Source organism: Falco cherrug, chromosome 6, assembly GCF_023634085.1.
Source record: "Falco cherrug isolate bFalChe1 chromosome 6, bFalChe1.pri, whole genome shotgun sequence".
In the NCBI taxonomy this organism is placed as follows: domain Eukaryota; kingdom Metazoa; phylum Chordata; class Aves; order Falconiformes; family Falconidae; genus Falco; species Falco cherrug.
This window is the reverse complement of record NC_073702.1, coordinates 72,621,538-72,636,263: the sequence shown is the minus strand read 5'-3', so window position 1 is coordinate 72,636,263 and position 14,726 is coordinate 72,621,538. Positions and strand designations below refer to the sequence as shown.

At 40.9% G+C, this 14,726-nt stretch overlaps 1 protein-coding gene across 8 annotated transcripts in view; it reads right to left on the bottom strand.

Annotated features, from left to right (window-relative positions):
- Positions 1-14,726, bottom strand: part of NCOA1 (nuclear receptor coactivator 1) — a 179,366-nt gene that overhangs the window by 162,751 nt on the left and 1,889 nt on the right. The gene's annotated exons all lie outside the window — the stretch shown is intronic.

Sequence of the window (14,726 nt, the reverse complement as noted above, 5' to 3'; positions counted from 1 at the left end):
TGAAGTCTGCAGAGTGTGGACATTAACAAACTGTAAGCAAAAAGGATGCTATGTAACTACACACAAAATTTTATCCTTCCAGATGATGTTGCTAACTAAAGCTCTAAAAGCTTTTAAAAATATCTCTAAAAGCTACCATACACATCAGCCACCCCAACCTCCCATTGACAGATGAGGCATATTAGAAGTCTGCCTTCTAATAAGCTATTGCAGAGGCACAAGTCTGGCAGGCTGATACATGTGATGCCTTTTAGAAACCCCAGGTGTAAAACACACCGATTTCATGGAGCATGCCACAGGGCGTTACGGCTCAGCCCCACCACTTGAGTTTCCAGTTGTGAAAGTGCATTGTATCCGTAATCCTGCCTAATGCACATTTTGGCTTCAGCAACTCTCACCAATAAGGTTTTTTTCTGTGGATAAGGCTATCGCAGCCATTGGTTTTTGTCTTTGAAATGTCCTTGAAAGACAAGGAGTCAGAACAAAATCAGTAAAAGATATTATCCTGGAAATTCATAAACTGGGTCACGGGGAAATAGACAGAAACTATTGCCATCTGAAAACACAATCTATAGTACAAAGGTATAACAAAATGGTTCTAGGCTTCCCAAGAAATACAGTTCCGTTCATTCTCTGGGATTTTGCTACTCCAATTTTTAAAGTAGATTCTTCACCATTTCACAAGGAAGTTGAGAGCAGTAGTGTTGCCAGGTTGTGCCAAAGAAAGGCATCCCAAGGGACTTTCTCCCAAACACCAAGTTAAATGAGAAAAAGAAGGCTCATTTCTTACAGAAACCTGTACATCAGACACAACAGCTGCAATTTTTATTGCAGAAACCCCTACAAATTCAAGTTATGGTTTCAGCATCAAAAGGGGGGAACTACATAGGAGCCAGCAACGGCATCTTTTTTTTAATTCCACTGGGAAGCTTTTCTATTACTCTGTGCTTTCAGCTGCGTGCAATTCACCATTTTGCTTGAAGCAAACGGGCAGTGTGAGGCAAGGCATGAAACGCTCAAGAGCTCCGTGCCAGAAACGACCAGCTCGGCTCACCAGCATGACTCATCAGCCGGCAGCACAACCGAGCTCTCCCCAGCCTGCGCTGGGAGTTCAAAGCAACTCTTCCCCCCCACTCAAAACATCAGGGTCATGTTCTCAGCAGAATATCAAATACAAGAAAATCAATTATTTACGTCATTCTTTTAGTTGCAATTTGCAAAAAAAATAAATATTCGCTGGTTTTACACAGCACATTGATATCCACTACACTTGGAGCAGAAACGTCATTTAAACCATTCCAAGCAGAAATTACAGTCAATTCCAGAGATCCTGATAGGGTATAATACCCTAAACAAATATTGCCAAAACATAAGAAAACAGATGGATACCACGTGCATCTGTTGGAAGCAAATACAACCTTGCCCAGGATAAAAATCTTCATAAACAATAAAGCAAAGCCCTACATATTTTTTGCTTGACTAAGAGGATTACACAAGGGGTTTATGAAGACATTTACACCAGTATTAACAAACTATACAGTAGCAATATACCCACTCGTGTAACTGCAATACGTGTAACAGCCATTCCTTCGGGAATTGCTTTCAAATACCAAGAGAGAAACGATGCTTCGCTCATGACACGGGACTTGCCTGGCAGGAGGGAAAAGGTGCCATAGCAGCGTTACAACAGCGCTATCACATCCAGCAAAGCTCATTTCCTCAATGCCACAGTCCCATGGACAGTGCTTGGAGTAAGTCCCAAAGATAAGGGGACTATTAAGGTCTAGCGCCACAACTATTGTACTATAAAGCCTTGCAGTGAGACTTCACTTACAGACTCCCACATTAAGATGCAGTCATTCTATTAAAGAAAGAAAAAAAAAGAAAAAGAAAAGAAAACAAACCAACAAGCCCATGCTACCAATCTTGACGCTTAGGTCTCACTGTACCCTAGCACCAGCATCATCACCGTTAGTGAATTTAAGTTGAAATGCAGTTGCAAGCTACATGAGGAGACTGGTTATACAGCCTAATTGGAAAGAATATTTCACAAATGTCACAGATTTAAAAATAAGTCTGCAGTCTGAAACAAGACAGAGCAATAGAACACCGTCTTGTTCCCTGGTACAGTTAGATCACCCATAACTAATATTTCTAAGTCATAAAGTGTCTGCCACGGGCAAGGTGGAACCATTAACAACTACTTCACGTGCCCTACCACCAGTGAGCCCGTCAGTCCACCCTCCTTGAAGAATTGCTCAGCTGACCAACTTTACTCAAGCTGCACTTCAGGAAAACTCCTTCCTCTCCACCCCAGTTGTCAAAGCACACCCAGCAGCCTCCTCTCTCAGTACACCTGTTGATAAAGCGATATTCAAACGCAAAACCAGATTTTTAAAAGATGCTAATTACCGACAGCATCTTAATGGTTTCATTAGAAACTAGAGCTCTCCATCAACGCCAGAGATCATGCCAGTACGTCAAGGAAAATAAACATTGGGGGCTTATATTAGAAAAGGTGTTTCTTCTTTAGGTACTGCCACAATAAAAGCAGAGAGGACAACTCAAGAATTACAGCGTTGCATTTTTCATAGTATCATTATGAAATATACACACCTCAATAAGCAGCAGAGATTTTTCAATATGTAAGTATCCATTTTCTGGGGGGAAGTATTACAAAAAAAAGTAAGGACATTTTGCTACTCTGTGACGACTTGCTGCACAGGTTTAATTTTAGATTAAAAGGTCCAGTATCTGTGCTGACTAGAAAGGATCCTTTTGAGGTTAAAACACAGGGTTACACATCAGAAAAATCTTGGATCTGTTTTCAGCTCTGCCAAAAACATCCACTAAGACCCTGAGCGAGTCCAGTTAAGCCAAATCAGAAAAAAACCCCACTCTTCCCTAAGAATCTGAGGGTAATTCTGTGGTAAGAGTGAACTGTGCTACTTACACCGTGAAAATACATGATAATTACTCCCAAATAATGTATGAAATGGTTAATTCCTAGTCTTCGCTTGCATAGACAACCTGACTTTTCTCAATTTTTAGGCAACACTCCTATTTACATGGGTGAAGCATTTCCATTCTAACACCACCTCATCACTCTTCCATAATTCAGCTTTTTCAGAAAAATATTCTCAGATTTGATGGCTGAAACTTCTGCCTCTGCAGTTGATTTGGATTTTTCTTCCTTTCTGGTTGAAGGAGTGTTCTTAGAGGGGGGAAACCCCCACACCAAATACCTAACAGCCCCAGAGAGCCTGTCAAGCTAACAACCAAAAAAGCATCTACAGCTCAATTTCTGGAGCTGCTCTTGAACTCCTGGAGCCTTTAATCTATTGAACAGCAACAGTAGTACTCTCATATCTCACGAGAAATACTAAAGATAAATTCAAATTAATTTAGCGATGGTGAAGCCCAACTACCCTAGCTGCAAGGACTACAGAAAAAACAATGGAGCGATTCATAGAATTTCATATTCAGAGCAACAACTCGAGTGTCAGACCACACAACGAACGATGAGGGCTGGAAAAAAACATTGAGCCACTGACCAATTTTGCTCAAGCAAAATCCATCCTTTGCTCCAGGATAAGCGCCCTGATGCAACAAAAACAATATAGAGTTGCACAACAGTATTTACAGGCACCAAAGCAGTGCCAGAGTGGAGCCAAAAATTCCGGCTTTTCTGCACTGAAAAGGTAGTAACACTATTTAGGCAACAGCTTTTATGTACATTCTTAAATATTTAGACCTCTATGCCAAGAACATAAATTACTCATCTGGGACAGGCTGCAAGTGAATGTTGTTTAACAGATATCACCAGCTTCAATAAATTAGGCTTACACAAAAAATAGTTAATAATGCTCCAGTTGGCTATTAAATACTTCCCACTACTTATGCAGCACATATTAAAGAACCGGCTAGTAGCAACTGAACAAATTCCCATTAAAACACAAATACAAATGCTGTATTTTACAATTATGTGGATACAGTGACAGCTATATTTGCCCAGCTCATGGTTGACTTCACTAAGGGTCTGTTGTGGAACACAGACAGCTCACCCAAAGCGATTTTCATAACAAAAGTCTAAATATTTTAGTATTATTTCCTCAAAATTTCTGGTAAACTGTTGTAGCTGTAGAAGATCTGTAGTCCAACAAAGTAAAGTGCAGCTAGAACTGAAAAAGAGAGGGTAAAAAAATACTACAGTTGAGAAATAAGGAGGGGGTTTAGCTATCTTTTCTGATTTTTTTTTTTACCATAAAGATACACTAAATCGTTACCCAAATATTTATCTCAACAATTCATGGCTATGAAAACTGCTGATAAACTTTTAGTCTGAAAATCCTTAATCACAAGCATGCCAGCAATAAAGAGGCTACAGTCCATGTAAGTTCTTACGTGACATCTTGTAAGTACGCAACTACTTTCAACGAGGATTATTTGAATTTAAAGGCAGTCGAATAGAGAACTTGAACACAGCTTGGGTGTATCAGCCCCACAGGAATCAAGGTAAGCAAAATGCCGACCACATATATTATTAAATATTATGCTTACATGACTAAAAGAAGGGAACTAAATACCACGTTACAAGACATTTCAGAGGTAAGGCAAGAAATGACAAATATACTTGAATCATGGCAGTCCCTCCCTAAGTAGCTTATTTGTTTGTTTAGTTTCAGGCACAATGGGAGCTTGGGCTAATTCAAGTTGCCTGTTACTACCTCATTATAAATACTAATTACTGCTATTACTTACTAAACATTTATTTGGGTGAACCTATAATGCAAGCCAAGATGCCTTTTCAAGTCTATCTCAGAAGCCCAGCGGGAGCAGTTGTGATTCCAAAGCGAGTGTGAAGACAGTATTTTATATAGACTCCCTTCTCCTCTCTTAACAAGCACTAGATTTTTAGGGAAATCGTTATTTGGTACGCCAAAAAACCTTCAGAAGGATGCAGTCTTCCTAAGAAGTAATTCATCCCAGTTTTCACCCACAGCAGGATGAGGATAACTCTCGGGAAGCACAGGTAGGACAAAACCTCTTAAGCAGGGGAGAAGGGGGAGCCAAGTTCAGCTCTTCTTCCTTTAAGAAGTGAGGACTTTGGTTTAAATACATTAGTAATGTTTTGCAGTTACGTTCAAAGTGCTCTGCCGTCAGCTAATTAATCCTTGATACAGGGAAGTGACATAGTGGTTAATTTTTGATCAGTAAAATCAAGAAGGACGACAAGCAAATTACTTAAGCCAAAAAAATCAGGTTTCAGGCCATCTCAAACCAATGAAACATAAAACGGTCTTCAGCACACAGCAGCACATCCTCAGTCTAAAAGCAAGCAATCACCAGTTCTTTCAGACCCCTCCATACTGACTTAACAGATAGCGTTTTGATAATTCTTTTACCATTTCACAGCATAAATGGCTGAAATAGGTACTAAAACTGAGGCCCAAGAGCCCTACCCACCAGTGAGCAAAAAAAATAAAACCACCAAAAACCTGACAAAACCCACATAAATTATTCTATAGACGGCAATATCGAGCGATTTCAATCCAACTAGCTTCTGTGTTTCCAAGTTCTGTGCTTCTTTAGCAAATCTGTGCCTGTGCATCAGCCAGCTATGTCTCTGAGTACATGCATACTGATTTTCTCCCACATGAGAACTCTCATAGGTCATTTCAGAGAAAAAAAGATAAGGGCTTTTATTTCTTTTTTTTTTTTTGATGAAGATGAGGTTCAAAATGGCCAGGTACAGGTACACAAACCCTGTGATGTGTTCAAAGAGCTTGCTGAGATAAAACTGTTCTTAACATTTCCACGGTCCTTGAACCAACTATGTGGTATCCCTATACAGCAAAGCAGGAGATGAACCTGGAATAAACAAAGTTTGATTTCGATACTCAAGGAAAGGAGAAAAAAAAAATGCCAACCAAACCCACACATTTCTGGAAACACAATCAACTGCGAAAGAGGAGAAAGACCATCTCCAATTTTGACAATCTGCTGTGAAAAGGGGGATGGAAAGAGCTCAAGGCTCAGACAAGGAGACTTGACAACATAAATTTCCAGCCACTGATGCTTGACCTTTCTACACAAGCGATCTAATCCCCTTGCAAAGCATCACACTGTCTTCCCACTGGTGCAATACTGTTTTACTCCATCTCTACCACACGCTGCTTTCAAGATGACTTTTAAGAATTTCAAGGACCAGCTGAATGCAGCTGCTGGATTAGGAGAGGAACCTCTGCCACCACCTGAAGCAAAATTCAATTTTTGAGTCAAAATGATCCTATACTTCCGCTCCACCCCACCAGTGAATGACCATCCTGCCATGGCCGGATCTATCTACAAGGACCCTATTAGCATTTTTGCAAAGACCACCTCCTTTTCACTGCTTAACAGGAAATTCTGCTCTCCACCTTCGTACTCTCTACCATGACCCATCCACGCTTGTACTCTTTCATCATCTTCTATTGATGGAGAAACAGAACAGCCTTTTAGAAATTTCCAGCACTTGGAAGACATAACTTCCACTCATCATAACAGAGGACACTTAATCCTACAGCCTGTTCACGTGTTTGAAGTTCCAGATAGCCTTTTTTCACTGCTAGGAACACAAGCACTATCCTCCGTTTGCAGAAACCTTTGTGGTCATTCAGAAATGCCTTATACCTACTTAAGTCATCTTCTGAAGGTGGAAACTACTTGCTGATTAAATCCAGTTTGTGGCATATCAGTTTCCTAAATTATTTTACCAGCAAGGGCTAATGCGAACAATAGCTCTGCACTGAGCCACATGCATCATTCTGTGGGTTAGGACAGAACTCATTTAGTGCTTTAAATCTTACTACAACTTGCTGATCGGGATGTAAAAGATGCACTTATCTCTGAACTGAAGGCTTTCAAACAGCTTGAAACAAACTCAGCTCTTCTGTCTTCAAGTAGCAGTTGTTTCTTATTCCTCGCACTTCAGGAGGCCTATCTGAAGAACTCTCTTAGTAAACAAATTAAAATTATATTGCTATATTGGATTTAGACAATTTAAACCAAAATCTAAACACTGTAGACCAACTGTTCCAAGAGTAAATGCAGATACAAGAGTCAAATACTGGATCTCTAAATTTCCCCACAGCAAGCTGGACAAGCCTGTGCCCATCCATGAAACGGGAATACTTTCCTAGTCCCCAGAGATGGTGCTTACACTTATAAAAAGTCCCCAGCAGTCTCTGGACAGTGAGGGGCTTTGTTTCAACAAGCAGGAGATCTCAAAGGTGCATAAATTTGCAGCGAGACATGACTGCGGGGTAGATGGAGTGGTACAATAGCCCTGACAGCATTACTCTGCCAAACATCCAACTGCAGCAACCTCTGGTAGGTTTAGTATCAAACTTTCCCCCATCAGCAAACTAATGGGCAGCACAGAGGGAGGAAAATATTTCCAGGCTGGTATTCTTTGGGGGTTTTGTTGCTTTTTTTTAAATTGTTAATAGCTGTTCTGTGAGTTTTCTCCTTGCACATTAAACCTCTGCAATGAAACTTAAATCTTGTTTAACTAGATTTGTCTAAACTGTTTTTACAAACCCCAAAGAGTTTATTGCCAGCTTGCCAGTTGCACATGAAATGTATGAATTACCAAATGTAGGTATTTTCCAGCATCCAGGAGGAAATCTGAGAGTAAAAGCGTGCTTCTTGTTTTTAAAATACCTCCTTAAAAAGCCTTCAGAAGTTATTTAATACTGTTTTCAAGAAGTCCGCGGTATCTCTGTAATCATACATTCTGTGGCAAGAGCAGGAATTCAGGAATCCAGCTCTCCTTGCACGTAGCACCACGCACGCACACCTATAAGCAAGTCAACAACCACAGTGACAAGCAGGGCTGTTCTAAGTTTGGGAACGAAGGCTACAGTTCTGTCAGAGGCCATCAGCAGCGACATTCCTGCTTTTTTAGTGGTGTACGCACACGCTCAACCTCCCAAACCAGACTGTCCCTTCCTGCCCTTCCACTGGATGACATTTCTCCCCAGCAGGACTGGGTCACCAACCTTTCTGCACCCTGAAATGAAAACCTTGGTGCTGTCCCCACCCCACCTAAAAAGTACACTGCGTTCTCCACAAACCAGGACACAGAAATGATGCTTATTCTCTTCCTACACACCCCAGCCCCGCTGACCTGGCTCGAGCAACCTATGTCACTGCACCACCACCCTAATGCTGCATGGCAAAACCTTCACCCCCCAGCTTCCGCGCTCACCCTAGCTTCCCAAAGCGGGACTCGCTGCCTATCCTCATCCACCATCTCCGTCCTTGTTTCTCCACAACCTCGATCAGAAGCGCAAGCACACCTGCAAACCCCAATTTTACGGCTCTTTGCAGGTGCTGACAGCTCCCGAGTGCCACCACAGGGACCCACCTACACCAAGGGTCCCACAATAACTTATTCATGTTCAGCACCAGGAGTTTAATTGCCTTCCCATCACAAAATACCTCATTTTGAAGTGGTCTGCATACCACAGGGGGTGTATGCATGCCACAGTTTGGGAACCTCTGCTCTAAGGAACAAAAGCCATCAGATGCCTGTCATCAGAGCTACTTGTCAATGACGCAGAGACTGCTGGAGCCAAGCCTCTTGAGGTTTGCTGGCAAATTCAAGGAAAGTTGCACCCAATTTAATAAATCCACATATACAACTAGAGCAGTCGAGTGCACCAGGTACTTGAGAATAACCTGTCAAGTGCCTTTTACCTTTCACTAACACCCTGTTACTCGGGCAAATTATCCAATTGCTGTGATTCAGTTTTATTCACCTGAAAAAATGAGCGCAAAAATCGGAATAATATTTCTTTGTCTCGCAGGAGCATTACAAAAAGTAGCCAATACATGTGCGATGCTCCATTCATATCAAAAACGAATTTCAGAAAGCAGCTTATCACCTAAAAACATTAGAAGAAAATTAGGTTGCAAAAATCAAGCACTAAAAATTATAGAGTAACAGATTTATGATCATCTGTGCAACCTTAATCCGTTCCACTTTGTTAGTCCAACCCATACAATGAATAAGTCAGAGAATCTATGGAAAAATATCATCCGGCTACAAAATTATAATTACAGTTGCATCTGTTTTTCCTAACTTTTGAATGTTCAGCTTACAAATTAAATAGCTTTTAGATTTAATGGAACTTCCCAGGTTTTGGTTCTAATTGGCAATATCAAATTGTACTTTTTTTGATATGCTGTACTGAAATATATTTCATCCACCACAGTATCAGAAAACTATATTAAATGATCACATTATGTCACATGGAAACAGACTTAATTCATAGAATTTAGGTACTTTATTTTTCCATTTTCACTGCACTTGAAAAATAGATTAAGTGTATTTACCAGATAGATATTTTCCATACAGCAAGCTTTGTATATACAATATTGATTCCGTTTCCAACAACAAAAGCGTAAAATCAGGCTAAATGCTATTTTCAATGGCATTTTTGAATTCATTAAAGCTTTTTTTCTTTCATTTATTTTGGACCTTCAAAGGGATTATCACTATTGCATCTTCAACAACACAGAACTTCATGCCAACTCTGTCAAGAGTGAGTAAACTGTTTTAAAGGTTAAGGACATAACTATTAATCTAGCTGTCAGAGGTGCTGGGATCTCACAACTTCCACTGTGCCATCAGTGGCTACTCCACACTGAAGACAATCTGATTACACTAAAATATGCATCTGGGAATGCAATTTCAGACATCGAGGGAAAATTCACATCAAAGTTTTTTCACAAAGAGCACTTAAAAACAAACTCTAGAGAAAAATATTTGCTTGGACAATAGGATACAGTTGAAAGAGTACCAAGAAAGCTTGCAAACAGTAGAAATACAAAGCATATTCTAAACCACTGGATTTTCATCACCTTAATTTAAAAGAAAGCATAGAGCTACATGCTGCCAAAAGCAGAGCTGATTTCAGTCCTTATTCCTATCCTGTGAGTCAGAGGCCCGCATAATGTGGTGTTTTACCTGATCCTTCACCAGCAGCTCTCACTTATTCCATAAACCAACATTCTTAAAATGACATTTGGAGACATGAACGGAGGTATTTTACACATCAGTTCCATTCCAAGAAATTCTAACTATTCATACAATAGCAAATTAGGCTTCACACTAATTACATTTCAATACACATAGGGACGTTGTGCTCAACTTTACAGTAAGTTGAGATATAAGCACATTGTAAACACTGAAGTTTCATATCCTTAACGATACTGTGCATGCAATATTTTGTTATTAAGTTTGAACTTACACGTTATATAAGAACACAGCATAATCTGTTGGGTTCTGCTATAAATGTTTCCACTACTAATGTTTCCAGAAGGGCCAGTTACCATTCCTTCAATCCTAACGCAGCATCTCCTATCATTAAAAAATACTCATCAGGAATTCACCTTTCAGCTGAGCACCATTTGCAACTGGAGCATGGAAGAAAGTCTGGTGAACTCATCCTGCCAAGCTTCCCTGCTAAAACTCTGCTTGGAAATCTGTGCTCAGGAAAAAAAAGAAAATGGGTAGCACAAATGCCAGCTGTTTACAGAACTAGCGGGAAGACCCAGAACTCATCTAGCGTAAAACTGTCTACAACAGGTTTAAGTCTAGCTAATTGTTTATTTTTGTGCACAGATTTTCCAGTATGATTTAAAATAACTGGTCACAAGCAAGTACCAAAATCCTTTTCAGGTTAGCCAAACTTCTGTAAAAAACAAACAAACAAAAAGACCCCAAACAAAAACTTCAAAGACAGAGGCTAACTAGCACTTCCACTAAATAGTTCATCTCCCAACTTACTCCAGATCCCTGAAGTATGTTGGTGAAACTGGATAGAAAGCCTCAGATAAAGAGCAAAATACAGGCTCTGGGGGAGAGGAGAAGAGAGGGAGGATAGGTAGCAAGCACCCTATTCACAAGACCTAAGAAGAAATAGAAGTTAAGCAGTGTAAGCTGCAAGATTTCTTGTACAATTTACATATGAATATGATTTAATGGTCTGAGAAGTTCAGGGCTTTTCTTTCCTATTTCTTCAATCCGGGAATTATACAATGTTAACAGAAAAGGAAAAATAAAAAAGAAAAAGATTTCGTTTTCATTGTTAAACTCTCAGTGCAGTTTTACTGAATGATTAGAATATCTCCTTTTATTATTATTTTTTTCTTTTAATTATTGAAACAGCAAATACTAATCTGAAACCTTCTGGACAGGGGATCACCATGCCTGTGGTTGGAGTCTCTCTCCCCTCCCGAGGCCATTCTTTCCAAAGACAGTATATGCTGCATACAAGAGAAAACACTAACATTAGGTGTATAACTTTATTAACACCTAACCATTCCGATATGTGTGATATCATTTAACATCATTTGATCCCACAGTAGTGTTATGATCTAAACTTATCCCCCCATTCACAATCAGGATCTGAATTCCACATATGTGGGAAAGCTACTGATTTGTTTGGGTTTTAAACAGTTCCCCATTCATAATTTCAGCATATGAATACAAGAAACAAGCCTACTTCTTGCCTTGCCTGGCATATTGCCTTATTTTTGAAGTCTTCACACTCTGAAAATCCAGAAAAATGAGACCCTTGAGATTTCAGATGTCACGTTAAAAAAAGGGGGGGGGGGGGGGAAATTAAGCCGAAGAAATACTGTTTTGATCTTGTTTCATAGCATATTCCATGGTAGATAATTAAAAATAAACACAAAATAAACATAAATAGCTAAAAACAGAAATTGTGGGATCATCCTTGGCTGTTTAAAACAGAATCTAATGCTTAAGGATCCTTTCCCTCTGCAGAAAAATGCAAACACATCTAAGAGCTTTAAGAAGCTGACAATTTGTGGATCCTTAGAGCAAAATATGGCTACTGTAGAGTTCGCTAACCAAGGCAAGCCATCAAACTATTGACTTATATATTCACTGTGCTATTTTCCTTTCCTTGATCACCTTCCTGCAACTCACCAACTTGCATCAACTTCACTAAATCAGGGCAAATCTCTGCACAGACATACGCTGGTTTAAACACGACGGCCAGGATAGCTTGCCTCAGCTTACAGAACTTAATAAATCAGTAAGCAGGTTTAAACAGATTTCAGAATATCTATGTGCAGATTTACCTAAGTTGGTTAACAAATCTATGTAGTTTAGGCCACACAACCCTCTCCCTCGCACCCGAGCACTCGGGTGAGGATTCTCGCCGCAAGGTCTGCACACAAAACCCCATCCTCGCTTTTTCCCCACTCACCCAAGGACATCTAAGGGAAATGTCCTGCTGCTCCTCGTGCCAAGACTCGCGGAGTCGCTTCCCAGTCAACTGGGTCAACCACACAAGAACCTACCCATCTTTTCAGGGGAAACAGTAGGAACAGTATTGCAGGATTATCAGCGCAGAAGCTATTTAGCCTGCATTTTCCCTGCAGAGTGTACTGGCACTAGCCCAAAGCCAAGCGAAGCCTAGTTTCTAACCTACATTGCCAGACAGGTAAATTAGTTCGGGCTTAAAGAACCTCCAAACAAGTTCAGCGGTTTCTTCCTTCCTAAGTGACAGGAGCCCAGGTAAAGAGCATGGTGCCGATACCTCCCTTACACCTAGACCAGACCTCCAAGTGCTTTAAAATCTGTCCCACAGCAAAGCCACAACATTTCAACTGGTCAACTTTACATGGAGATGCTGCCGTAGTGGTAAAAACCTGTTCTGCATTGCCCCGACTCACATGTGCCGGGCTAGGTATGTGAAGTGTTGAAGCTGTTTACAAGCAAGCCATAATTTTCAATATTGCAGCTACAGGCAAACATCCTATTCCAGATCCTGCTGCACCAGGGGAAGAGGGTGAAGCTCCTGGCTGTTCTCAGACCAATCAGCAGTGCTACTCCTGCGAATCCTCCCTCGCCCACCATGGCTCCAATGGGCTGGATCAGCCCTGACAGCGGGGAGGCTGGCAGAGGGCTCAGCCCAGCATCAGCAGCATGACAGCAGGCAGTTACCTCCCAAAAGACCATAAAGCACTGGCTCGCTGTAACGGTATTAAAAACCAACGAACCAAACAAAAAAATCTCCATATTTAGGCTGCTAATACGCTGTAACTATCAACTCTCCTGCTGCCCACCACCATCCAGCCACTACCCCATCACAACTCTGCTTCTCTACCTCTTTAGGTTTATGTTGGAAGTTTTTGGAAGCAGAGTCCACTTTTGCTTCATTTTCGCATCACTCCTACCCCACTGCAAAGCCGGTCTATGCCTGGGGTTCCTGGATGCTGCAATAATACAAATAACATAGAACCGCCAATAAAAATTGCTTCTTTCTATCTGCCAACAATTAAAGCTCCTATGCAGGGGCGGTGGCCACATGCTGCAGGGTATTACACACCGTGTTGGCCTTTCAGGAATACCTGGTTAAAATATTTACCTGTTTGTCCAAGCCCTTCCTGCTTAAAACTCTGTCTTTAAAGGCAGAATCTAACTTTAAGAACTTTTTTTTTATTCCTCTTCTTTGATCAGGGAGATAAGAACCACGCTTCAAAGAAACACAGTCAACCAAGCAAAACAAGAATAACTCGTCATATAAATAGTTTCCTTATACAAAATACACTGTTTTTCAACTGGCAAACTATTTATGCAGGAGACGTGGTATTTTTAGTAGTAGTACACACACCTTCATTTCTGACAACTCCTGCAAAGTCTCATGCAAATTACCCCCCTCAGATTAGCAGGCAACAAGGTGCTGATCTCCAGCAGCTCTGTTCCTTGAAAATACGCTTATATAATTAAGCCTAATAATCCTGAAGGCTTCAAATATTTGTAACTGCCCCCCCAACAACCATGCCAAGAGACCCAAGTCAACAGAGGGCACATGTTCCCCAACGCAGACTTTTACAACGTGAGGATGACAGTGATACTGCTCCAATAAACCTACAGTGGAAGTGTATGACTAATTGTATGAATTAGTCATGCAGTTGTGAGCATGTGTCGTAGCATTATCAGAGGGCAAGGCTCCGGGAAAACATGCACGCTAAAAATCAAAGTCAGCCCGCAGTGAATAAGAAAGCAAGGCCTGCCTTCTGAAGAGCCAAACCCCCCGCTCTCCTCTCAGGAAACCTATTTGTTTTGGAAGCAAGGATTTGCGCTGCCATATTGTTTGGCAACATGTTTCAAACAACAGATACCCATCTTGAGCAAATAAGTTGAGATTTAACATTTCATCATGCCCATCGGCTTTGAGCCAGGTGCAGTATTGCCAAAGTTACTACTGTTTATTATCTACCATCAAGAGATGTTTGTCCCCTTAAGTGGCAACTTGAACTTTAATCATTTTCACAAAACAGCTCTGCAAAGCTGCGGATACTACGCTGCTTCCCAAGCCTCTCTGCAAATCTGTGGCTTTGCATCCATCTTCTCCCGGTTTCTCTCCCTGCTGCTCTGCCAGAGGCCTAGGTATACAGCTACAGATGCACACATATCATGTGAATTTCTGTGTTTGAGGTGCATTTTTTACTTTCTCTTGTATTAGAAAGCTGATGGACACAGCATAAAGAGTTCAGAACCCACACATCTTTGCTGAAAGATTCTGCAGGCAGAAGATCGCAACCTCTAAACTGCAGCGGGACAGCGCATTTCAAGAAAAGTAAACGAAGCATCTTTTTTGTTCATATAGATTTACCATCTCTTGCTACTTGAACTCACC